At 41.8% G+C, this 26,988-nt stretch overlaps 1 long non-coding RNA gene across 1 annotated transcript; it reads right to left on the bottom strand.

Moving 5' to 3' along the window:
• Positions 1-577: 577 nt before the first annotated feature.
• On the bottom strand, positions 578-26,645 carry LOC122461527. Its single transcript, XR_006283469.1, has 3 exons — positions 26,562-26,645; positions 4,598-4,769; positions 578-2,160 (listed from the first exon to the last, which is right to left on the bottom strand). It is a non-coding gene; the product is annotated as an uncharacterized LOC122461527 (long non-coding RNA).
• Positions 26,646-26,988: the final 343 nt, after the last annotated feature.

Consider the following 26,988-nt stretch of genomic DNA (forward strand, 5'->3'; position numbering starts at 1 on the left):
ATGCAAACATTGACAAAGAGCTACAGCTACAGAAACTCAAAGGGCCAGATTGAATATGTCATGTGGTGGGTGCGCAAGGGGTGACAGGCACAAGAACCCTCGTTCATATCGCCACCTAGGATGCACTCATGCAACACTACTGCAGTTCTTGCATTCCTCTGAGCACAAAAGCCACTCCCTAATAGTGAGCCTTCTTCTCGGAATCTGCCACTGTTCTGTGCAAAGTGCACTTTGCTCTGTCTGGATTTCTAGCATTAGTTGTTCCCATGGTCTATGGCACAAGTCAGTACCATGCGAAAGGGGAATGGATGGTTAGTGGATGTATGAAATTTCTCGTCTGATTCACCTATCCCCGATAATAAATTATTTCAGACCAGTAAGCAGTATCCCACCAATAATTCCTCATCTGCTTTTTACCTAAGTGTGACACTGCAAATCCTCCCTCTAGCCTTTTCACAGAGAGTCCCATCAATTTCAGTAGGAACAACTCACTAGGTAAGGATTGCTTACGTGAGTAAATGTTGGCAAGTTCAGGAGGCAATATGACTACAGAGATTTCCTGCACACAGGACCCAGGTAGGGTGGTAGATATTGACATATTAGAAGGAGGCAGACTGTTGAAATTTCATTTTCACTTTTACATGTGACCTTTAGTTCTTAAATCATAATCTGTCATTACGCATTATTGATCCAGGTGCATTCCTCTTTGAAAGGTTGATGGCATTGGGTGCTGCTGTTTAGTGAAGGTTTATGAGAGAGGATGCTGTCTTCTAATGGAAATTTCTTTTCTCTCCTGGCTGGGCAGGAAGGCAAAGGTGACTGACAAAATGATTAGGATTTTCTGCTTTGCATCACTAAAAGAATTCCCAGTGAAGGAAAACAATGTTTTTGACCTTTTATCTGACTTATCTCCCTCTTTCCAACAGACTAATTATAGGCTTTTGCCATTCGAGAATAAGTCAGGTTTTAAGACACTTTATTTGACAAATGGTATTAGATATTGATTTTATTTTTAACCTCTTTTTATTCCTCCTAATATTCTTTTAGATTTTATTTTCATTTATTAAGAATTTTAAGACTACTTCATGCAATACATAGCAACAAGAAATACGAGAGACGATGGCCCTGATACCTAGCAGAGCTTTAATTCAGACTGCCTTTATGTATTTATCATGAATTGCGTATACCTTTTGTAACATTTAACTACTTGATAATGCCCACAAATCACATAGTTAGATATCATAGGGCTGGATCCTGCAAGGTGCTGAGCAACTGGTGAAATGGTGAGTAACCCAGCTCCCATTGAGATCAATGGAAATTGAAAGAAATTGCTCAGCATTTTACAGGATTGAACCCTAAGTACTGTAAAATGCATCCCCAGCAGTTGTCTGGAATCATTTGCAGGCACAAAAAGTTATCACAGATTAGCTGCAGATTGCTTCTGAGAACCGAAAATCAGGTCCAATCTCTCAATAGTATTTGATCTACCTAAACACAGATACAGAGAGATAAATAAGAATGTCTTTCTCTCTCTAAAACATAAACACATTGTTATAAGGTATATTTTAAAACTTGCAGAACACTAGAGAGCTACACCAACAGTGTAGAATAATACACATTTACTATAACCATTTTCAAGCTGCATTTTCTAACAAAGGAAAGAGAATAAAGAAGCACAATGGTACAGATATATATGATTTGTTTATAATTTGGTTATATATTCTTTCAACAGAATCAAGATCAGACTTTCCATTTTTGTTTGGAAGATATCCTGAGCAGGATTTTACTTCAAGACCACCAATCATAGTTAATAATACAAAAATTACAAACTGCACAAACAGTACATAGCAGGCAGAAAGCAAGCTCTGTGCTCAAGGCAACAATCCCTCTTCTTCTGTCTTTAGACTCAAACTAGTCCCTGCCTCTGATATGTAGCTAGCACTCCTAAATAGGCATGATTTGCATCTGCACATTAATTCTCCTAAACATGCTACAAAGTCAGATTTGATAGGGTAACTACAAGCTGTTGCTTAAAGATGATTACAAAAACATTCTCATTTTAGAGATGGGCCTGAACTGAAAATCTGGAACTGAAGACCTTGGACTTTGGGGATACGCAGATCTTGATCCAAATGCAAACTTCACGGCTTGGAGCTTTCTCTATAAATACACCAAAAACTTCATTGTGAAGCTGTTACAGTTACTACATACAGAACCATACCCTGACACAAGAGCAAATAAATGAAAATTAAGGTCCCCCTAATAGTATCTGCTCTGCTACACAGAAGCACGTACCTTACCATTACCACAATTGTCATTCATCACAGCACCACAGCCCATATATCACAACCTTTTCACCATTCTGCATGCACCATTTTACCAGGTTACTTTCCCCCTCCCGCAACACTAGTAGTTGTGTCTGCTTGGTGTAGTAGTTGATTGTGTTGGAAGTGGGTGGTTTGGTAAAGGTATGTTCAGAAAGGTCCCTAAAGGAGGCGATGGAAGGGTGGCATCCCTGAGAATTAATGGTGCAGTATGTGGTCTGTGGTATGTCAGTTGTGGTAATAGGAAGGTGTGTGCTTGTGGGTAGAGGAGTAGAGGGTATGGATGTATTGGAGGGTGGCTTAACTTTTCATTTAATTGCCTTTGTGTCAACAACTCAGGCTTGTGTGCACCTGCCCCAATCAACCAATCAGGCTTGTGAGTGCGCAGTGCCCCATAAGCAGACTTGTTTGTGATCAATACCCTCCTCTCAATTGCATTTGGATGAGCCCTTCCCCCCAGTCAATCAGGTTGCTGTGTATATCCAGCCTCGCCCACACAGTCACTTAAACTTGTCTGTGCCCCACACTTAATAACCAAACATGTCTGAATGCACAGCACATAATTTTCTAGGTATAATGTGAATAATGGCTTTAAAAATAACCCTAAATCCAACATTAAAAAAACAAAAAAAAACCTCTCCCCCCTTCCCCCCACACCAGATCTACTTAGAACCCATCTTCCTACCTAGCTCTGCTTAAACGGACAATATTTCTAAGAAGTATCATTCAATAATGAAAAATAGAACAGTCAAGAAAAGAATTTCACTAGAGCTCAAATAACTTTCACTAGAGTATGAATGGAAAGTGAACATAAAAAAAGGTGTACACATCAAAAGAAAATTTATTAAAAAAATTAAACAGATATTTGTGGGCTTTCTTTTCAGTATTCACTTAGCTCTTTTAAATACCAAAAATGTATTAAAAACATAAGCCCTGTTCCTGCAAACATATACACACATGAAATAAATTTGCATACATGAGCAGGCCCATTAAATTCAGTGGGATTAAAGGTACTTATGTATATGCATGTGTGTATACAGGCATATAAATATACATTATGGATAAAAAGGGATCTGTATAAAAGATCCATTAAGAAAATCATTTTTACTTTCAGAATAAAGACCATTTTCAGTCTTAGAATCCAGGAATCAATCCCTATGTATCTACTGATTTCTCTAAGGATGAATTTGGTCTCTTGGAATAAAGAACAAGATTCTAGTTGCAGAGGAAGTTGTAACTATCTTGTGTACCTTTTCATCTCACTTTATTATTTCCCTCAGATTTATGTAGGTTTAGCCCTGCTCACAATTTCATGAATGACATCTTCCTTCTTTCCTATATGTCTGTCTGCTAAAATCATTCCGACTGCAAAGAAATTGCCTTGGTAGATACAAGATGAGTTTGACAAATGCACCTCTCTTTTTGGGATATGTACCGGTTGCTTTGTTGTCTGCTTCCATTTTGTCATATGCCATCTCACTAAGCTTGATAACCTACACGATTATCAACCCATTGGAGATCTTTTGCTTATTTTTCTGAGGCTGTAATGACTAAAATTTTCCTTCTGGTAAAAACTCATCTACTGAAAATATCACTTCCTATGATCATCAGAATGCTTTGTGGAGACAGATTTAATTCATTTTACAATGTCCTGAGCTACTGTGATCACTGTTTCTCCTTCCCTCCCCCACATGTTGTTAGTATATGAAGCATTCAAATTAGATGCACCATCAGTCACTGAACTCCTGTACTCAAGACTATGCTAAGGAAATGGATGGCTTGTGATAAGTAGAAACTGAGCTATTCCTTCTATGTCACTTGTTCACATCCATCTCAGTGACTGAATATAATTACTATCTGAAGGTGGTTTGGTTGCTTATATGGAATAGATTCTACTAGGTAGTTGCCTACCCATTGACGAGCACTAGCAGTAAGACCAATATTTGAACAGGTAAAGTAGATAATTCCATAATCATCGCTCCCATTTTGTATTATTTTTTTGGGAGGAAGGATGATCCAGTATTTTGCTAGCTGGAGACCTGAGTTCAATGCCCTGCTCTGTTCAATTCCCTGTTCCTCGGGGACCTCAAGCAAGTCAGTTTATCTCTCTGTGCCTCAGTGCCCCATCTGTAAAATGGGGATAATAGCACTGCCCTACCTCACAGGGGTGTTGTGAGGGTAATTACATTTAAGAATGTGAGCTGCTCAGAAACTATGATAACGGGGCCGTATTTTCACTCTCTATTTTCCATAATGCATGTGGAACACCTTACCTCTCAGTCTTGCTAGTGTGCCGCACTCTCTGATTTCAGCCACAAACTGAAGTATGCAGGGCTAAAACACGCAGAAGAGCTGCACAGGAGCTCCAAAACTCAGCAGGAATTGAGCTCCTCTGTGCACCCACCCTTGTGGAGCTTAGAAGCTCTGAGGGACTTGCCATCAGCCCTGAAGAGATTAGGAAATTTCATCAATAGCAATATATGTTGGCCAAAAGTAGGGTGACCAGACATCCCAATATTATCGGGACCGTCCCAATCTTAGGGGCTTTGTTTTATGTATGCAACTATACTCTCCTCCGAAAAAAAAAAAGTGTCCTGATTTTTCACACTTGCTATCTGGTCACACTAGCCAAAAGTGCAAGATTTGACCTCAAGAATACTGATGCCATTAGAATACCTTAGTAGAATTATACCCTTCTATAATTATATGGCTATATTAATTACAGTACAACTTCAGCTCAGTGGGTCAAGCAGGAGTGATGCTGTATCGCTGTGACATTATGTCCTAGGCACTAGCGTTATACAAATAAATAACAATATCAAATTAAAAAAAAATCAGGAAAGAGTTTTGATTGCATTACTTTCTACTGTATCTTAACATTACTGTTTCTGGTTAATGCTTTCCTTCCAGCTGAATGCCATAACACATACATAACACATGATGCTTGATACTTGTTTATTGCAATATAAGAAAGAAAAGAATCAGCATTATATATACAAGTTTACTCTCTTGTATATTCATGGTACATAATAGCTGATATTCAAATGGGGTTACAGAGTAGTTGAGGAAAGGAAAATAGTAATGTTATATCCAGGAGTGTTGTTATAATCAAGGACACTAAAACCTCAGTTAATTGAATGGAACAACGCGTCAGTGTCTTCAAAGGCAGTTGTGCCCAGGTAACAAGGAGTACAATTTGTTCTCATAAATATATTCTAATATCTCTATATATACACATATGTGGATTTATACTATAAATTTGTTTCTATACAGCAATTTTTTCTAGTAATTAAATAATGAATAGAATTGCCATTTGTTCTAAGGTGGGGGGGGGGGGGGAAGAAAAATACCTTTCCATTATTCATTTGGCATCTCTAACCCAGTCCATGATAGATAGATAATACATTCTGCCAGGGAACATAGCGAGAAGAAATGTTGGGAGAATCATAATAATAAAAGCAAATGCAGTTCAGGTTTCCGTGTGTATTATTAAGCAGAAAGTACATCAGGAAAGCACACAGATACGAAGACTAAAGAACGGAGCAATCAGTATTGATACAAACATGAAAAATAACATAGCTACTGAACAGGTTTCAGAGTAACAGCCGTGTTAGTCTGTATTCACAAAAAGAAAAGGAGGACTTGTGGCACCTTAGAGACTAACCAATTTATCTGAGCATAAGCTTTCGTGAGCTACAGCTCACTTCATCGGATGCTACTGTACAGTACAGGGGGTATTAATACAATCAAATAGCCTCATTTTTTCAGCTGTTGTTAAAAAAAAACTGTCATAAGGAAGAGGTAGGTTATCGTTCACCTTTGGGTCTTTCAGGGGGCTAGTCAGTGATGGCCAGAAAAGCTAGAGGGGGCAGACTTTAACTCTTCTTTTGACCTGTATAAATAAATGTTTTTATTACTGGATTTCTAAATGCTCCCTGCAAGTGTAGGTTACATTCACTTGCTCGTTGTCTTACTTACGTGGTAAGTTCTCAGCATTAGGTACCACCTTGTACTTTATGGTTTGTACAGCAGCTAGCGCAAGGGGGCACTGATCCAGATTGCCGTCTCTAGTCATTATAGTAATAATAAACAACAACCACCGGGCAGGTCGGGAGTCTCACTAGAGTCTCCTGCATTTTCTTTTTGTAGTGTTGGAAAGAAGCTGCCATCAAAAATGTTCATGTGAATCACATAATGGCATCCCTTGCATCATTGCAACATTTCCCAAATGATTAACTGATTTTCCTCTTCCCACTTTCCTATTGTGCTTGAAACTTTACAGCGTCTCTAACACATTTTGATATTTTAAAGCAAACAAATATGTAGAGAAAGTTCATCCATATTGTTAGATGCTCACTGCAATTCGTTTTTGTTTATCCTATAAATTGTATTGGAGGTTCATTCACTTGAATCTAATCCTGTATTAGAAATCCAGGTTAGAGTCTTTCATTGAATAGATCTTAAGTACCTATCCAGGTCCTTGTAAGAGCTTTCCACACACCTGGATTTTAGATTTAATTTTTCAGGTGAAAAAAATCAAAGTCTCAGGGAAGACCACTTTTTAACTATATACAATCTTTGGGGCTTACTATTTTTAACAAGTCAGATTACAGTAAATGCAGAAAGGAAAGGAAACAAGCTATGGAAAGTAGTGACATTCCATCTAGGCACAATTCTTAACTCGCAGTAAGGTCCCCATGAAAGGGCTATCAGTCAGAGGAGAGAATAATACAGTAAAATGGTTAAAATGTGCTCTGACTAGACAGTGGACCATGAAGAGTTTACTTTGTTTGTCTGGTTTGCCCTGGGGATGAATTTTGGAACCAAGATGATGCACTGACAACATGGCCCCTAGATGACTTCTTGAGCTGCTCTGAAATTAATAACTGTTACTTCAGTGGCTTGGTAGAAGGAATCCAGGTGGATCAGTACGAATTAAAGGTCAGATTGTGTCCCCTAGATCTGAGTGCAGAGGGAACCCGACATATCTAGACCTTCATCTGGCTGAGTGGTGGGTGTAGGCATGGACTCTGAGGCATTGTCCCCTCCCACACCATGGGCTCTATAGAAGTAGATTATCTGCATGTGGAGTGGTTGTGAGGAGAGGCTGGGAGACACCTGGGATCAGGAGTCCTACATCAACCACCCCAGTTGTGTGCAAAATGCACTCCCGCTTCACTTCAGGGGGTGGGTGTTTCAGGAGCTGTCGCGGGCACAAACTGCTGAAAAGCTGGGCGATTGGGAGCAAGGCTTCAGAACCAGTATAAAGGCAAAAGGCCTCCATGCAGATGGCTCTGACCTCCTGCAGAACTGGAGGATACCAAGGGTGTGGAATTCAAACCCCTTGTTCACTCTTTGGAATGGCATGTTCTACTCTCTTGTATGAACACTATGGAGTAAACTTTGTGGGGAAATCCTCAAGGAGCTTTCCTTTCCCTTTCTATTTCTGTCCTCACAGTCTGTCTGTATTTGTTTTTCATTCCTTTCTACTCTCTGCTCCATTTTACTCTTTTTTTTTTTTTTTTTTTTAGTGGTGTGAGTGTTTTCCCTCTCCCAATCTCAACTCCTTTCACACTATTTTTCCTAAGGGGAATACAAACCTAGGCCTCACTCTTGCAAATCCTTACACATGTACTTAACCCTGCACTCATGTGGCATCAATGGGACTATTTATATGAGTCCAGTGAAGCCTGTGAGTAGGTGTTTGCAGGATCAGGGTCCTAATAATGTTTGAGTCAAACTATTAAACTCATGATGTATGAGTGGGAGTGTATCGCTCTTTCTAGTCTTAACTGTAAATAATTAGAAGAGTTTGCAACATAAAAGTTGCAGCACTGGATATTTAGGTTGGGTAGCATGAACTTGACCTGGAGTTTCTAAACCCAACGGTACCATCCTCTCAGTACAAATGGGAGAATGGTAAGAGACATGACACCTTTGACATGAAATTCTTTGAATGAACCAAAACTCTTTTAAAATGCAAAGTGGTCAAATATCAAGAGGTCACTCCTTGCAGCAAAGCATTAGCCCATCATCCAATGGATGTTGTAATGTTTTCTACCCATTACTACCTTTGTGACAAGAACGGCTGAATGCTGGACCTTTCCTGGTCCTCATTAATATCCCCAAGGGAGGAGAGATTTTGTTCTCCCCCCCCACCTGTACTTGTCATAATCTTCTTCTCTCCCCGTCTTCCCTCCTTACTGTCATTCATTTTCATTGCAGGCTTTGGAAATGGTGAGAATGTTGGCACTGAGCTTTGAGAATCTCACAGGCCTGTAGGAGCGACGATACAGTTTTGTTTTCAGTACAAACCCTGAACTGAAAGCAAAACATTAGCCTTTGTCAATGGGAAGATTAAAAGGGTCTAATCATGCAAACTCTACTCGTGCAAATGTTGTTTACCCAGATAAGGTGCCCAGTTGACTCTTTGTGAGGGAGGATGGCTTAGGCAGGTTCAGGCGCAATGTGAACTCAATGTGCAAAATGATTCATTCCTGTAACGATCAAAACTTTAGAGTGTAATGGAAGCTTGTTGGCAGTCTTACAGGCCAGACCCACAGCAATCCTGGCTTGACCTTTCCCTGTCTTCTACTTCCCCCTGGCATGCTAGGTTGGAAGAAGCTCCTAGGCAGTACACAAGGAAGGTGGACCCTCTGTGCATCCTGCTTTCTCCTTTTCCTGGACTACAAGACTGCCCCACGGTTGATCTCGGATGCTGTGCCACTGACGAATACGCTGTGACATTCATGTTCAGCAAGGGACAATTAAAATAAAACCATACATCACTTTGTCCGTCTGTTGAACTTGCCACATGTTTCACCAGTGGCCCGGCACTCGTCCTAGTGACAAGCTGCCACTCCCTTCACTTCTGTTCCCAAATGCAAACCCTGTTGTTAAAGGTAAGGCAACAACAACAAAAAAGAGCTCATCTTCATTTGATGACTTTTAAACATGTTTGCTAAATAGAGTGGTTTAGAAGAAAATCAAGGCAACTGCTCGATAATGGTACACATTTATAGCCATTTTGATCTTGTCAGTGAAGTCCAAATTGGAACAACCTCCCAAATCTTCTGTTCATACTGGGCGTGCCAAAAGCAAGCACTTTTAGCTTTATACTGTGCATAGTTTGACACTCTTGCTTTGGGGCTGATCTATATGCAGAGTTTATTGGATTTAATATAAGGCATCATTTTAAACTGATTTAGTTAAACCAGTGAGAAAGGCTGTGTAGCACTCTTATTTTGGTTTGAATGATCTTATTTTGGTTCTGTTTAAATGGACTAGGACTAAATTAAATCAGAAGACACCAGTCTTAAACTGAAATAAAAGTGTCTACACAAAGGTTTGCATCAGTTTAACTGAACCAGCTTAACTAAACTGGTTCAAGCTCCTGTGTGGACAAGGCCTCAGTGACACAGGTGAAGACTAACCACTGAAAGGAAGGAGTCCTGCTCAGGACTGCAAAATATTATATGGGATTATGTTTTACTTGCCCTGGCACAGTCCTCTCACCACAGTCATGACCCATACCACCTTCCATGGATAGATCTCATCCAGTAATGACCAAATAAATCAAAGCTTCCAAACCATTTTGCAAATCCACAATAAAAATGTTGCAACCTACAGTATATTTCTTGGCACTCAGTGCTGATTGTATGCTACCTGGTCTCTTAAAGACAGTGATGTCACCATTGATTTTCTTTCTTCTCTACTCTTCCATATTTTTATGTTTGAAGGGGAAAAAATGGAACACCTACATTAGAAAGTAAAAATGGACTCACTATAATCCATATTTTCTCCTGTTGTTTGTTATTCCTTATTTCATCAAGCATTTATATATTACAAAAATGGAAAACAAGTAATAATAAAACTGTACAAATGGGCAATACAAAAAACCAAACAAACCAAAACTGACCAATGAGGTCATGCAAAGGGTAGCAGTTAAATTCATGAAAGGTATGTAGGATTGTTGCAAGTATATATTTTGCTTGCAGCATGTCCTGGGAAAAAAAAACTCGGCTAGAATGTTTCTATGTATTATAACCCATGAGAATGGATCACTACATCTCATGCATCTTTGATTAAATGTATTCTTTCAAGCCTAAATTTGCAAACGCGACAGGTGATTTTGAGTGCTTCAGTTTTTGGTTGCATACTCATGACGTCTTAAAAGGATCTCATTTTCAAAGGCAGGTGCTTAGCACTTTTGTGAAAATCAGAACTTTTTTAGGTATCTCAAGCTGGGCATTCAGAGCTTTAGGTACCCCCAGATCACTAGTCATTTTTGAATATGTAGGCCTTCTAGTTAAATAATTTTAAATAAAACTCCATAGCTTCTGGCAGTTACAACCATAGGTGCCGATTCTGTGAGTGTGCCAGGACTGGAGCACCCATGGGGAAAAAATGGTGGGTGCTGAGCACCCACCGGCAGCCCCCTTATCAGCTTCCCCCCACCCTCGAGCACCTCCTGCCCACCAGAGAGCCTCACCAATCAGCGCCTCCTCCTCCCTCCTTCCCCATGCCTCCTGCCCACCACAATGACCTGTTTCACAGCACGCAGGAGGCTCGGGGGAAAGGGGGCAGGAGCGAGGATGCGGAGCTCTTGGGGGAGGGGCGGAACAGGGCAGGGAGGAGCAGGGGCTGGAAGAGGTTGGGCAGGGGTGGGTGGGGTGAGGTCTTGCGGGAGGGGGTGGAGCGGGGGCGGGGCCTGGGGCAGAGCTGGGGGCGAGCACACCCTCCCTCCCCGGCACACTGTAAAGTCGGTGCCTGTGGTTACAACGACCTTATATACACCACCACTACTCAGGGCTTGTCTTCACATACAGCACCACAGCTTTAGTGAAGATGCTACTACACCAGTGGGAGAGCTTCACCCGTTGACACAGCGCTGTCTACACAGGGGGTTAGGTTGGTATAACTACGTCGCTCAGGGGTATGGATTTTTCACATCCCTGAGCAATGTAGTTGTACCGATAGAGGTCTATAGTGTAGACCTGGCCTTAGAAAGCTAAACCGTTACTGTATCTCTTTATTAAATAACAAAAACGTTACTGAATCTAATCCTGACGGTCTAAAGCTACTACTGCAGCACTATTATTCACTGGCCTGGTTTGGACCTTTACTGTTGAATCTTGACATGTTTCTATAAGGGGAAAGTTATAATTGGGAATTAAAATGCAAGAAACACTAACAAAATAAGAAAAGTTCCTAGTGCACAAAAGTATATAAAAGCATTGGTGTGCTAAAGGCTTTCTTGCCCTCTTTAGTGGTCCCTTTACACCATTTCCCCCTGAATCCCTTCAAATGAGAGTCGTCTTGTGGTTGGTTTATTTAAATACTTGCCTAGTAGTGTTTGTTTTGGAGTGTTAAGAACTAATGGCTATCCAGAAGGATGTTATTGATTGCAGCAGTTGAGGCAAATTATGATCACCCATTGCAGGTGGAGCCTTCTGGAGGTAGAACCAGTGCGACTGTGTTCTGAAGGAGGGAATGGAGGGAACTTCAAGATTTGTAGAAGCTGCACAGTGGGGGCGTGACCTGATGGTGCATGCAAGCAGCGCTCTGTCATCTCCCTGCAGTTTTGTAACCCACACACCTTCTGGGTGTGGTGTTCTGTCCCATCTAGTGGCACCGAGACCACTTAGAGAGAGAGAGAGAAAATGAATCTGCTAACAGTGAGTTGGCTTTTAGCTCATGTGGTAGAGGCTCATGCACTAAGGTCCTGAGGTCCCAGGTTCGATCCCGTCCGCTGATCACCGGGGTCTGTCGGTGTTACAGTTGCACTCAGGTGAGGTTTAGGTGTGGCTGAAATATCTACAATTATATGGCCCCTCTCATTCTTCATCCCTTCAGAGAAGGCAGGAACGCTGGCAGTGGCAATGATGGCAGTCATAAGGCTGGAGAAGCTTCTCATTTACACCTCTTTAAGGAACCTCTGGGGTTCCTTTCTTCCCTCTCCTCTTCAATGTAGGATTCACTACTATTTAGCCTAAAGACTAGGGCTGAGTGCCCAGAAAAGGATTTTAAATGGCCAGATTTGATTGCTGATTAGACTGGATGTTGCTCGCACTGTATTTCCTAAAAACCTCTTAGAGATTCATTAGAAAATATGTCACCTGGAACACTGATGTCTGAATCTATTCACTGATCTGAGGTGAAAGCATCTTTACCATTTGCCAATTCAGAGCAGAGTGGAAACCTAATTCTTCCTGACCATTTTAGGGAAGGGGCAGGAAAAACTGAGTTTCCACTTTGCTCTGCATTGGTTTTCTTACAGAACATTCTCTACCCTGACGCTGGTAGAACACGTACAATAGCAGTGTTTCTGCCTTTGTCATAGAACAGAGGGGGTAGAGAATGAGGGAGTTATGTGTAGTACTTTTTGTAAATATCATATGCCCCTCAGGTTATCTGTGATACTAACACCCGTTAGGGCCAGGAGTTCAATCAAAGGAGGCTGTTAAGGGAGTTGCCAACAGGAAACAAAACCATGATAAAGCTAAAGCTCCTTGGGGAATCAGTGGCTGGGGATACCCTCAGCCTAGCTGCAGCTGGTCTGGTGATTTTTATTCTTCCCAGATTAAAACATAGGATCAAAGGGAGAATCCTAAACCTCAAAGATACTGGCATCAGGAAGGAGGAGGGGGCCAAGTGAATTGTCAGCAGACAGAGACTGACATCTAGACTGATAGAGGCACACAGGGACTAGAGAGAGCAGGCTGGCACTCCCAGCCCAGAGATGAGAAAAAGCTGGACCTTCCTGAGCTATGCATAGAGAGGTTAAGCTTAGGAAGGAACTAAGCACACAGGAAAAATGGGTTAACACTACAGTGTCCTAAGTGCTGTGTTTCCTTTGACAATGAAATGCTACTTTGTTTTGAAGATGTTTCTTGAGTCACTTTAGTCAACTCCTATCACAGGTGCCTGGAGAAAAAGGGCCAAACACAGTTGGGCCTTTCAGGTTAACATGGTAGGTAAACATGGGGCTGCAGCCCAGAGATTCAGTCTAAGAGTAGTAAAAACGGCAAAAAGTCCTGTGGCACCTTATAGACTAACAGACATATTGGAGCATAAGCTTTTGTGGGTGAATACCTACTTCGTCGGATGCAAGTCTAAGAGTGGGTACACCAGGGGGTTCCTACAGAGAGAGGTGTAGGAGGCCAGCCCTGTCACCTGAGGGGGTACACTCAAGAGGGACTAAGGCATGGCTCGCCTGGTACCCATGACAGATGGTAAGGCTATCTCAGTGAAGAGCATTGCCATTCTTGGACCAGTCTGCGGCTACCTGAATCCAGTGAAAGCTCTTTAAGAGAGAGGAACATTAGATAAATAAGAGAAGTCCAAGAGTCAAGACTCCCCTCCCCATAATGCCTCAAAGAGCGATGGCTCTCCTGTATATAGCCATCATTTTAAAATCTGTTTGTTCAAAAGAGGCTTTTTCAACACATAGGATTAGCGAGTTCCTCTAGCCCCCTCCACCCCCCAAAAGAAAGTAAGGATGGGGCAAGTTTGCTACCGGGTTTGTGATAACTTTCACCATTTGTGAAAGTGTAAGCACATGGGCTCCTTTACACAAAGCAGCATGTGTGGCTTTATGCCTATTATCTTATATGTCACATGACAGACCCTCAGTGAAATAATAATCCTCTACGTCCTCTGTTAAGATTCTAGTTCAAGCAAGCAAGCAGTGAAGTAAAGGTTTAGTCTGAACAGGATTGCATGCTGATGGGAAAATGTGCATCTTGTGTACCTATCAATGGTCTGGTCACCTCAGACGCAGACTTGAGTATGCCAGAAAATATAATTAAGCAGGTTGGCAGGCAGTATCCTGAAAAGCTGAGGATTTATTTCAGGCCACAGGAGGATTGTTTATGGTGTCACAGACATTTATTAGGGTTTTCTCAAATAACACTTGCCATATATCACACTGATTACACCAAGACATGGTGGCAGATAACACGAAGAAATCCATGCAGGTATGGCAATGCTGTCTTTGTACAGCACCTAGCACAGTGGAGTCCTGCTCCATGATGGGGGCTCCTAGGTGCTATGGCACTATATATAATATATCACTCCATTGCCTTGCTATTTCTCCAGGTCTTCTGTTTGGTTAGGGGCCATAACATGGGGCTTCTTTCTAACCCCTACTGTATCTTCTTTTGCTCTCAAAAGCTCATCAATGTCATGGAAACTCCAAGAGGCAAAAGGAAGACTCACTACAAATGCTACCTCTGGCTCCTCCAAGTAAGCCTGGTAAGTAACTTGACAATTTGTATTGCATTTGCATTAAGAACTCTCCAAAGCATGTAATAACATTTTGAACAAACTCACATATGTATTTTTTTCCCCTTCAGAACTGGCACTTAATTGCTTGCAGGCATTTGCTTATCCAGCAAGTAAAGTAATCAACAAGAGAATGAATCTTATTACTGGATGTGTGGTCAATTACCCACTAGTTAACAAGAAAAGTAGCTATGTACAGCAGTAAGTTAATTAAAATTTTTCCTATTTAGAATTTTTCTAGCTTCTCAAATACTTGCATCACACTTAAATAGCATAATTAGCTAATTAAAATTGAAACCAATTAAATCAGAGCCTGAGTTGTTTGAAATAGTCTCCCTAGCAAAACTGGTTTAGTCTCAGTAATATTGCCTTTGAAAATGATTTGCCTCACATTAGAATAAAGGTGTGTCTTGTATGAGTACTGGTATGAAACTGGTCTTTATTTACTGGCCTCAATCACGGCATTGGTGAGGAGTCTAAAGGTCACATGATATGGTTTGTCTCCATAGACTCCAGTGACTAATGTTAGAATAAAATGAACGGATTTGCCTTAGTATACTTCTATAGTCTTATATTTCATAGTTAATAATAAAAAGCCCAAACATTCAAGTGTCACATAATACCTCTCATTCTGTAATAACTGAATTTTTCTTAGGAGCCCCTTTAATATTAAACTTAATTATATCACCTCAGTGCTCCAGTATATCCACCAGGTGCAGCTTTACAGTATGTATAATACATTATCTCCAGAACGTGGATCAGAGCTTTGGTTTCAGGAGGTTTTATGAGAGAAACAACGAGATCTCGACAGCAGACTGCTTATGCATAGTTTGCCAAAAGGTCACATTCAGTGTGATACCACCAGTGTTGCAGACACTTGCCTTCTTTAACATCGCCCACAGAGAAAAACCTAAATTTCAGTGCTAACTAGTACTTACAAGGAAGTTATAAATTCAAACCTCCCACTCTGGCAGGTTTTAAGGCAAGCTAATGCTTAGGTTCCTATGATTACAAGCTAAATATCTGCACAGTTATGGCCAAGGAAAAAATCACTCACTCTCTAGTTATGTGCTCAGACAGTTGCTCTGATGCATAGCAGATGCCAGGGGTTTTCTGTGGTAGATAGCATACAAATAATATTTGCAATTTGACTGATGTCTCTCTGATTAGATACTACATTAATGAAAATAATTCAAAGGATAAATTGACCATTGAAGACAGATGATATGAGGGAACTACGAAGGGTTCTCTGCTACTCTGTAACTTTTGAATATTGTATGTTTGCTTGTTGTAAGGGATGTTTACTGTATGAATGCATTAGTTTAATTTAAAAAGCAGCCTATTGAAAAATAAAATCAAGCAGGAAGGCAAAACAATGACTTGAGAGAACATACCTCACCAAACACTTCACTGTGGCAAAGAGAGAACCCTGCCTTCTGGGCGCCAGTCAAGTTGCACACCTTGTTTTGCCAATGCTTGCAAATAACGGATTAAAACAACTATAAACAATTAAAAGGACACTCTCTCTCTTATTCAAGAGGTTGGGGGAGCGGCTGGGGGACTGTTTTGGGCAGGCAGGTTCACACCTACAGACAAATCCATGCAGGAGGGTTTTAAAAGCTAGGTTCCTCTCACAGAACAGAAGGGTTTAGATCACCTAAAACAACAAAAGGTCTGCATGTACGTCTAAAATATTTTTTCACTTATGTTATGCCTTGTCCCAACTGTTAAGATTAAACAATACTTTGGTTTAAGAAGGTTGTCTGACTACTATATTTCCCACTGGTCACAAGCTTCTGAAGGGAATAGCAGCATGCAGAGGAACCCAGTCAGACTTTCTGGAGTAAGCATGGTTCATCCACAGGGTACCCAGTCTACGAGTCAGAAAGTTGCACGATACTACATCAGGAGGGATAAAGGCATGAGGCCTATCACCTGAGGAGTGCACTAAAAGAGACCAGAGAGGGGTCAGAGGTGACACTAACTCTGTAACTGTGACAGGAGCAAGCATCCAAATAATAAGGAAAAAGTGAAGAACTTCTGTAATTTGCTGTGGTGTGGGTCTAGCTTTGGAGCAGTGCATGGGATGACTGCTGCTTATCATGCCCATTATCTCACTTATCTTGTGCGGTCTGCTGTACATTTGTTGTATGTCTCTCTGTAAGCGCTTTGAGACAGAGACTATCTTTTTGTTATATGTTTGCACAGTGCTTGACAGAATGGAGCTCTGATCCATCATTAGCGTCTCCCCAAAGACAGCACAATCTATTCTAAGAACCAATGTATCGTCTGATAGGTACTGTACTAAGCAACAGACAGGGCACAGGAACCAAAGATCTAAATCTTTTTTGGCTCCTTAAATATCATCTAAGTCGCTTACAATAGGGCTTCAGCACCTGTGAGTTGAGATGTGCCAGTTTGAAACACAACTCTGTGAGCAGGGGAAGAGACACCACTCCCTGCTAAAAGAAAAAATATTTGGTTGACTAAGTGACCGTGGGCTGAGGGTGGAAAGTGCCAGAGAAGGGGAAGAATGGATTGTCTTCCACTTTGTCACGTGTTTACTAAACACATTCTGTTTCCAACCCATGCTAGTGATGGAGTATTTCTATATAGTTGCTCCCGAACCTAGCCTTGTGTTCAACCTAATGCAAACATTTTTATGGTGAAATTGCGGAGACTTTTGTCAATTTTATTTTATTCCCAGAAATCCTTTTGAAAATGCTAACTTCTGAAGGAGGCAGAGATTGCTTCCACCTACCTTTGACTTGCTAAGTGTGCTATTATACTGCTCATGTAGCATCAACTTAGAAATACATTAGTGTTGGCTCTCTGTATAGAAAAGGATGCTAGTCTAATTTTAGTATGGATCAATTTATTTCTTCTCTGTTTTACCGGGAAAATTGCACACATTCAAGCATGGGACTTACTAGCAAACCTACAAGCATCCCTACAGATTCTCTTTCAGTCTTGCTAGTTTGCGCTTTACATCACAACAGAACCGAACAATTTAGGTTTACATGCATATGGGTAGTTCAGCTACTGATATACAGGGAGTACTAGATATATAGCTATATGCAGCCACAGGTTATTATATAACCCAGAACTACAGCTCCCCACTTTGGTTATCAGAAAGGTGTGCTGCACTAATAAAAGACCACTGCAAATCCCCACAATACCTAGAGGTTCGAGCTCAGGCCACAAAGCATATGTCTACACTGCAATGTAGCCAGAGCTCAAGGCTAACCCCCTCTCTTGTGTCTATACTGCACTTTCACTAACCCAGGGCTCAGGCTTAGATTTGCAGGACCCTGCAGGGTCTGAGCTTGAGTCAAGCCAAGGTCCGAGCCTTATTGCTTTGCTGTGTAGCTGCAGCTCCACTTGACTCAGGTCCCAGGCGTTATCCGGATGATCCCACAATTCCATGGGATAATTTCTGTTGTTCTCTCTAATCCAATAATCTGCAATCCACTGTATTGAAAACAGAAGCCCTCCCCACCCCGCCCCTTGGCAAACAGCAGCAGCGCAGATCAGCATTAACCCATTTTGGTCCGATCACTGATCTGCAAGCACACTGCCAGAGAGCCTCCTGGGTTTGCAATGGAGAATAACTCCATCAAGCCTTTTGCAAAGTGAGCTGCTTCCTGGTAATGTGAAGGGTAGGCAGTAAAGTTTTCCCAGAGTGCACCACATTCCTAGGGCTAGAGAGGCCACATTTGGGGAAGGGGAATGCTAGGGCCTCTGGGAAACTGACTCAAGTCTGCGCACTGCAGTGTGGATGCTGGAGCCTTAGGTACGAGCACAGGTCAGAAAATTCTTAACCTAGGATTAAAATACATGTACCTGCTCAAGCCCAGGGTTCCCTAACACAGGTCAGCCGACTCGAGTCCCACTATTCCTGGGCTTACATTGCAGGGTAGACATACCCAAAGTGGGTGGAGCTGGTTTCACAGGAGGCGTGCTTGCAACAAATGATTTGAAAATATAGATATGCAGGTCTCATGGCCTGAACTCCTTGGATATGTGTTGATAAAGCACTTCCTCTGGGCAGCCTATACTTCTGTGGATCCCTGGCTGTAAATTTAAACCTTTCCACCTCTGAAAGGAACAAGCCCTGAAGGAGAATTGCTCTGTGGTACCATAGGCGCAGGAACTAGGGGTCTGTGGGGTGCTGCAGCACCCCTGGGCTCCCAGCTCTGTGCCTGGGCTCCTTGTCAGGAGGTAATGCCAACTTCTCTGCCATAGTAGATGAATCAAGCCCATAATGTTTCAATAGACTTTTGACTTTGTGCATTGCTAAATTTTGGCTACTGCCCAGTTTTGGGGCTGAGTGGAACAGATGCAAATTGAAATTCAATGGATCTCTGATAATTTTGTCTCTTTGTTCAGAATGTTAACTTGAAATGAAAACTTGATTTTATCTATATTTATATAGAGATGTACAGGCAACGGTCTTGGTTACAAAATATAACAAAATAAATCCGTCATTTTGTGTTGAACTGAACATGTTTAGTTTTTGAGCTTCTTTATGTTTTAATTTCAAAAACAAATCTGAAAGATTTCTAAACTAAAATTTGCTTCAGATCAAAATGTTTCATTTAGAAAATATCAGAATGAAACATTTTGCTTTTTTCCTCTGTTTGTTTTCAACCAAAACAAACTGGCCAATTTGACATAAGTTCATGAAATGTTTCAGTTGACCTGAATATGCATTTTTTGCTCCCACGCCCACCAAAAAAAAAAAAAAGTTTGGTTCAAAACATTTTGCCCAGCTATATAGTATCACAGAGTAGATGCCCATGGTACTGTGCAGAGAGGGTGGGGCAGGAGGGGGGTGACAGGCCAACAACAGGGACTAATCAGAAATAATCATCAACACCGCTTTCATCAATGAGTATTTTCAAGTATGAGCTATAGGAGTGTGTGTTTGTGGAGGAGATGGGAATAAAAGGGTATTTCATGGAGGTAAGAATTTCATGCAGTAGAATTTGGGGGGGTGAGGTGTGGGTGCCATTGAACTTGGTCCCATTCTCCCACAGCACAGGACAAGCAATAACAACGTCAATGGGACAATAAAACCAAAGCCTGGCTGAGGCAGATAAAAGGGACTGTGGTATCTAGAGTCAATGGCAAATAAAAATATCCGTTGCACTTGTTATAGCATTGTTCACCTGGGGCCATCAAAGCACTCTACACCTAGTATTTGATTCTATCTCAGAACAGGCCTGTGAGGTAGATACCCCAAGTATGATCACTTTACTGATGGGGAAAACGAGGCAGAGAAGGGAGGTTACAGTGACTGACATGAGTGACGGAGTCAGCATTAGAACCCAGGAATCCCCAGTCCCACATTCTTTCCAAGTCACATGCTGCATCCCATGGTCACTCCCACAGATTCCAATCCTTATCTCTGCACCCAGTCCCATTTGACATTTTCATTAATGTGACTGTCCTCAGAGAACATGGAAAGACACCGTGGCCACCCCAGAGAGCTTACCATCTAAATTTCAGACGTGACAATCTGAGTGAAGGTGACGAGGAGGTGGTGAGGAAGAAAGAAGGATGAAGCAGTAGCATGATGTGGTTACTTGGTTGAAGGCATGTACACTTTTGGTGGTACTACTCCAACCCTGTTACTGTATCTAAAATAAGAAAGATGGAGCTGATTCATGAAGCAGTGTGGCCTACTGGAAAGAGCACTGGACTGGGGCTCAGATGATCTGAATTCTATTCCTGGCTCTGCAGCTAGTTTAGTGGCTGACTTGGGAGTAACACACATCACTTTCATGACTCAGTTTCCCCATCTGTAAAATGGGGATAACTATACTTCCTTCATAAAGCACTTTGAGCTTTATGGGTAAAAAGCACTATATAGCAGTCAGGCATTATTACTATTAATTCTAGATAAAGATGAATAAAATATAAAACTCTCCCAGGGGTTTATTTGCAAGCTTCCCACTGCTCTACTGGATGATGATTTTAATCCCTTATCTTCTGATTCTTCCCTTGCACCTGCTGTGCTGCTGATGTCCATTAACATTCTGTTGGAATCAGTGGAAATTAGGGCTTACATGGTACATTCTGAATCAGATATATAATTAGTAGTCTGCTTGCAAACATTAGAAAAGCAGGACGCTGAGTGAGGCTTTTAGTAATCTCTCCTCACAATCCAGCTGTAGCACTCAAGGAAATGCACTAATTAAGTGCAAAGGTCAGTTGGTCAAACCTGACATGAAACTAATAAACAAATGGAGAGTAAGTATTTTGATGTAGCTCAAATTTCTGTAGACATAGCTGGCCTTGACCTGAGCCACAAAATGAATGCTATCATCCTCGAACATTAACGGATGTGAACTGCACTGTGAAGGAAATACTATTTACTTGCTATTGTCATGTTTATGAAACCTACACTTGTAAAACCCCAGCCAGCTTCACAAATTAATGTACGGCTCTTGCAGCTTGTAAAAATAGTTTCTGAGCAAACAATTATGAGAATTCATTTAATTAAGATGTTTTAGATGATTGAATTTAAGTTGATTTTTTTTTATTGCAGTGCTTGGGGAGTTAAACACACAGCTCCTGAAAACAAGAACCGAGGCGTACAGAGTGAGAAAAGAGCCAAGGCAACTTGGCACAGCCACGCATAGAGTCTGTTAGTCAAGTGGGTGCTTAGCTACTCACACCCTTACCAACTTCTCTTCAGAAACACTTTGTTCCTCCTCTCCCTATGCCCCAGGTGCATAGCGCATATAGGACACCCGGGATCACTGAATCAGAAAGTGCTGATTGGCTGATATTGTGTGATGCTCCTCAGGGGTACCCAGAGTGCTGAGGCACCTCATCACTGTCTGTCCATAGCCTGAAGTACATCTGTGCCTGCTGTTGATCAGCTCCCAGAAACCACCAGCTCTGGCAGCACAAGCACTCTCTTACAGGCCTCTGCAGGCTTTGCTTTCTCTGTACAGGTAGCAAGAGACAGACACCAACCCCACCGAAAACTCAGAATGTTCCCTGCAGCATCCAGTCCCTTATCCACTGAACATTCACAGAATTAGCAGGCCTGCTGTTCCCAAAGGAACAAAACACATCAGCTTGTAAGATTCCACTCAGGACTATTATTTTACTTAGCTTAGCGCCACAGCACTTAAGTATGTTTATAGTGAAAAGAGGAATATGTTTATTATCAAAGAATAGAGATTCAAGCAGGGGCGCAGGAATGGGGGGGCACCAGCGGGCCATGGCCCCATCGTTTTTAAAAGTGGGAGGGCATAGCCCACTTTTTACCAGCCATAAGGGTGAGGGACTGGGGGAGGGGGCGGAGAGGAGCGAGCGGGGTCTTGTGGGGAAGAGGCGGTGCTCAGGAGAAGGGGTGGGATGAGGGTACAGGGAGCGGAGCAGGGGGGCAGTGCCACGGTTTGAGTGCCCATGGCCCCCCCCACATTTAGCAGGCTTCCGTTGCTCCTGGATTCAAGTAGTGGTAAGAATATTGGAAACAAATGGTTATATGTGAAAACAAATTCATAACAGGCTTTCTAGAGACTAAGTTTAACTAACAGGTTAACTTCTTATCTAAAGAAATTTTCTCTCACCGAAAGTTTTCTTCAGAGTTTTCTTCAGCATTTTCAACCAAGCCTGGTTGAGACCTTGTTTAAATGAAGCAAAACCACTGTCCTTTCACTTCCTCAGTTAAGGGTGCCTGGATTATATCTGTCCCGCAAATATAATCAAGCAAACCAGTGACGTGCACCTCAAGATAAGGTCCTCACACATACCCCTCCCAAAAACCACCCTGCTTCTTTTTCTCTTCCTGTTTGATTATTTCTGAAGTTCTGACAATCCTTTATCTGCATGCAGTTCAGACTGGTGATAGGAAGCCCATTGTGAATGAGACAATCCTTAATTTAAATGTAAGCAGACAGATGGCAGAACACCTGTTTTACATCTTTGCTGCTGACCAGACCTCTATACACCTAAGGCCTGGTTTACACTAGGAACTTACTGTGGTATAGCGACGTCTCTCAGAGATGCTATACTGAACTAAGCCCTGGTGTAGACCAGTGCTAGGTCAATGGGAGAATTCTCCTGTTGACCTCGGCCATATCTATACACACACTGCTGCAGTGGCACGTCTGGTGAAGACACTCTATGCTGATGGGAGAGACCTCTCCCGTCAGCGTAATAAAACCATCTCTGCAAGCAGCAGAAGCTATTTTGGCGGGAGACGCTCTCCTGCCGGCATAGCGCTGTGCTCATGAGAGCTTATGTCAGTATAACTTATGTTGGCCGGGGGTGGGGGGGTCACACCGCAGAGTGACACAAGTTACAGCTGACATAGGATGTAGTGTAGACACAGCCCTACCGGCTGCCTCTCGGGGCGGTGGAGTACCTACACTGATAGGAGAAGCCCTCCTGTCGGTGTAGGTAACGCTTCACTAAAGTGCTGCAGCTGCACTGCTGCCGTGTTTTAAGTGTAGACAAGCCCTGAGAACATATTTTCAGTATGTGTAGACACTTAACGCCTTACACAGTATCTACACATGCATTTCACAATAATATGGAAGACCAATGTGATACCGGCTTTCATTTGAGACCTCACAAGGCATTCCGTTGGTGAACTAGAATGTACACACCAGACTCATGAGATTTCCGTACCTCCCTGCACATGATTGAGAGGTTGTTGGGTCACAGTCCTTCTCAGAAGTAACACCTTTTGGACACATGAACACATGTTCTACTAACATGAAAGGAAGCAACTAACTTCTGTGACCACAAGGGAAATGTCTCAAGTATGGTGGAGCAAGCCTGAGACACAGTCTACACTTAAAATGCTACAGTGGCCCAACTGTCGCGCTGTAGTGCTTCAGTGTAGACACTTACTACAGTAATGGGAAGGATTTGCCCCCATAGGAAATCCGCCTCCCCAAGAGGCAGTAGCTAGGTTGACAGAAGAATTCTTCTGTCAATCTAGTGGCGGATATACAGGGACTTAGGTTGGCTTATCTATGTTGCTCAGGGGCATGGGTCAATCTAATTTTCCAGTGTAGACCAGCCTTCCCTCTGCTATAATATGTGATATTTCAGAATGATATTAATTATATTACACTAACACTGGGTGAATAGTGAAGAAAATGATTCACAGATTTAAGTTTAAATGGGAAACCCTTTCACATTCACTTCCTGGAAGCTTGAAGTTTCTTCAAAGAAGTGAATTATGAGCTAAAATCTTAATTGAAAATAATTTTCAAATTGCACAACCAACCAATAACTGTGAATTTTGAATTTAATTCTCATGTAAGCTATTTGAAACTAGCAAGGGCTTTGGATAATGAATCAATATGCAAATTTCACAGGACACCTCTCTCTCACCAACCTCATAGGAGATCTGCTTTGAGTAACCCGCTGGAGGTTTCTCCTTGCATACTGTATCCTTCATATTTATTTTTCCCACCATTCTTTGTAGAAACATCACACATAAGGAATATGACATTCCGGATACTTGATTGCTGGCTGACCGACTCATTGGTATTGTAGTGTAAATAAAGTAATAAAACTTTCATTATCTCCCAAAAGTGTCACGAACATTAACACAGAGTCCTCTGAAAATGTTATTCTCCACTTTATAAATTTTCAGTCATCCAATCTGGGAGCAGAAACAATACCATATGGCCAATCACACAACATAAATAATGAATTCTAAATTTCTGAAGCACACTGTTCCTGAGCAACCAGCAAGATTAAAATCCATTGAAACTCTTAGGGGAATAATGAACACATTAGAGGAAACCAGTTGGGTTGCAAACCATTCACTTATCAAAAATGGGGCTAAATTAATACCAAATAACATTTATATGAGAGGTAGTGTGGCCTAGCGAATATAACACTAGACCAGGACTCTATTTCTGGCTTTGCCACTGACCTGCTAGGTGGCCTTGCATAAATCGCTTCACCTCCCTGTGCCTCAGTTACCCCATCTGTTAATTGGGGTAATGATACTGACCTCCTTTGCAAAGGGCTTTGAGATCTATGGATAAAAAGGACTGTATAAAAGTTAAGAATTGTTTTTATTATTTTAATAAATAACCACGTCTAGTCATTGATTCTATGAGAGCCACTTAAAAAAAAACTTTGAATATTTGAGGATTTTTTGTGGGTGTCATGGTCACAACTGAACAGACTCCACTGAGACATGCAAAGTGAAATTGTTGGTTGGATGTTAAACTCATAGGGATCAGCCGATTAGCAATACAAGAGGCCAGATCACAAACTTGACAGACAACAAATCTGCTAATGTCTCATGAGATTCCAACATCTCCAAAAATACAAAAATTAACATTTCTTTCAATGTCACAAGTCAAGTCGGGTAGATCAGCTACTGACTAGGGATGCCAGCGACTGAACAGCTTTAGATTTTGCAGACTTCTCACACTGTTTATTTATTACCTGTGTGATGATCACAAAACTAATTCACATTTGTAAATCTTCATTCTCAAAGAGATTCTGTTAATAACAATGTTGGTCTAGGTAAAGGGAAAGCCATACTACGTATTGGGAATAGAGGAAGACCAAAAAGCTGGGTGCAAGACAGTGCCCTGTGTGTGTGTCTATTGCGTATGCACACACACACACACACACACCCTGATTCTCAGGTCTGTTCTGATTGCTTTTCAAGAAGTATGCACAATTTTCAGAATTTCCCTCCCTTTTCCCCTCCCCTAATTTAAATGTGAGAAAAATTCTCTCTCTCTCTCCCTCCCTCCCTCCCTCTCTCTCTCACACACACACACACACACCACAAAATGTAATTTGTAATGGGAATTGGTAACTATTTGGCTTCAGTCGTCTAAGAAAACTGATTATAGTAGTGAAAGATCCATGATCCAGTGGAAGACTGCTTGCCCCTCCTGGGACGCATGGCTAATGCCTTTGAGGTGTGGCACTCTCTTTAGCTTGGTGTATATGTGTGTTACGAGGAAGGGATATTTAGCAACAACCAAGCATAAACCAGCTGTAGACCTATGCTACAAGTTCTTATAGAGTGTAGGGAAATTTCTTTTACCCTGATGTGTTGTCATGGGGAATTACATTCTCTTTAATTGGTATAGCCAATCCTTTGCATAAGCGTTGATTTTCTCTGGAGCTCTGTGGCATATCCATTAATATACTTTTCACTGATCAAGTGGTCTAGTTTAAATTGTTATTTTAGTTACATCAGTTTGGAACTCAGATTGTCAAATGATAACTCTGGCTATTGTGAAGTATATTGTAGGCAGGTGTTGTGCAAACTGCTACTCCCACATGCACACACGTGCGCGCAACACACAAGAAGAGAATTGTTTCAATCAGGAACAGCTGAGACATTCATTCTGCTTAGCTAGATTAGCTTCATCTTGGCCTCTAAATTCATTAGACTAATTATTGTCTGGAACAACCTCTGTATCGTCGCAACGATTAAAGTATTATCCCTGTATAAGTATGTACAGTGCAGCTGAAATTCACAGCGATACTTGCAAGGTCCTTTGTTTTTCAAGTATGGTATGCACTTTGATTTATTTATATTTTTCCCATGCCTGTTTTCCTCTGATCAGTGATCTGAGGCATTACCAGTGACGTTGTGTGTGAAACATTTAATAAGATTTTAAAAAAGAAATGGAAAGACACCTAGGAAATCATAATTCAGTAGAGTTAATAAAGACTTTAGAAATTCAAAGATTAATGTAAAAGGAAGATTTAGAAAGGCTATCCTGGCATCGGGGGGGAGGAGGGGGAGGGAATTGCAAAAGAGACCTGAATGGTAATGACAAGAACCCTCCTCAGTGCAGGGAGGAGGAGAAGGCCATTCCCTGCAAATGGGGGTGCAAACAGATAGGAGTGGGAATGAGGGGAGATATTGAGAGTTGGTGAGGGAGGAGCACCCACCTACAGGCTGGGCAGGAAGGTCCCGGTTGTTCCTACCTGCTCCTGGGCCCATTCCAACCCCTCCAGGTCCTGCTCCCCAGCCCAGTCCTGGGCCCATGCTGGCTGCTCCAGAGACCACAGGGTGTGTTCCAAGGTTACACTGAGTGGAGCCTCCACAATATTTCCATTGGGGCGGGATTAACCCCCACTGCCCCTTGATTCTGCTACCCCTGCCTGAATGTAAGTGGAGGTAAGATGACTTCTACTTTTCTCTGTTGAGCAATAGGGCCCAGAGTCAGCAAAGCACTTCAGTACCTGGTTAACCTTAAGCATGTGCTTAAGATTCATTGACGTCAGTGGGTCTTAATTGTGTACTTAAGTGCTTTGCTGAACGGGATTAGGTTATTCATGTGCTTCATATTAACCATATGCTTATGCGCGCTGCTGAATTAGGGCCCTGCAACCAGGTGTGCCTCTATGGTGT

The sequence above is a fragment of the Chelonia mydas genome, chromosome 8 (assembly GCF_015237465.2).
Source record: "Chelonia mydas isolate rCheMyd1 chromosome 8, rCheMyd1.pri.v2, whole genome shotgun sequence".
Taxonomy (NCBI): Eukaryota; Metazoa; Chordata; order Testudines; family Cheloniidae; genus Chelonia; species Chelonia mydas.